The following is a 988-nucleotide window of genomic DNA, read 5'->3' as shown; positions in this document are numbered from 1 at the left end:
ACCGTCCTCCTGGGGTTGCAGCCTATGTGAAGGCCGTGCTCTGCGGCAGACGCCGAAAGACGTGCGGCGCGACGTGGTTTATATTCGGTGCTGCCCGTTGGCGCCACAGGCGGAGTTCACTTTGGGCGCTCTGAGGCAGATCCGCCCACGAGGAACCGCAGTGGAGGCCTCGTGACCGTTTTCGAACAGAGCCGGCGCGTCGCCGCGAGGAAAAGACAAAATTTGTGAGGGGGCATGTGCACGACTCGGGCGGCACACCAAAGCCGACCCATGAGCCGTCCCAACTCTTCCTCCTTGTCAGCTGCTTGAACGAATCGGTGCTCAGCTGGGTGCACGTCTGTTTTCCACCGCAGACCGTTCCCAAGTTGTGGTCAAGCGCCACGCCAGCCAACGCAGACATGTTGCAGGTGCCGGTCTCGTCGTCATTCGAGGTGACGCTAAGCTTTTCCGCGGCGATACGGGGCGCCTGCAGAGCTGTCTCCATCGCCTGTCGGCCACCCGTCCGTTGGATGCTGTCGATGCAGACCTTCACGTGAATGTCGGAGGCGGGTCGCGTGGCATACATAGGATGGCAGGCCGATTTTGCTGCCACTACCCGCATCACCTCTGGGCCGACAGCCAAGCTCATTCGGGTGCGCTCTTCGCTGATGCACGGAGCGGTCCCTGGTTCACAGGCTCAAGAGCGGCCGCAGATGCACGGAAAGAAGCACTTGAAAAAGATGACCTTTCCAGATCTGTCACCTCCCCTCCCACACGCACACAGTCGTGGAGCACGAGTTCTCCCATGGCTGCGCATCCAGACCCACCTCCGCGTTGTAACGCTGCTCATCTGGCCAGCTGTTGACTTGTCGCGGCCAGAGAATGAGGGTGCCGCCGTCCGATACGTCCTTTCTTCTCTTCCACGACGGTGGGGGCCCATTCAAGGAGAGGGGTTGGTGCTGCGCTGGGCACACCATAACGATTGCTGCCAGTGAGGGGAGGGGCCTCG

Source organism: Leishmania donovani, chromosome 34 (genome assembly GCF_000227135.1).
Source record: "Leishmania donovani BPK282A1 complete genome, chromosome 34".
Taxonomy (NCBI): domain Eukaryota; phylum Euglenozoa; class Kinetoplastea; order Trypanosomatida; family Trypanosomatidae; genus Leishmania; species Leishmania donovani.
The sequence above is the reverse complement of the archived record's forward strand: the minus strand, read 5'-3'. Positions refer to the sequence as shown.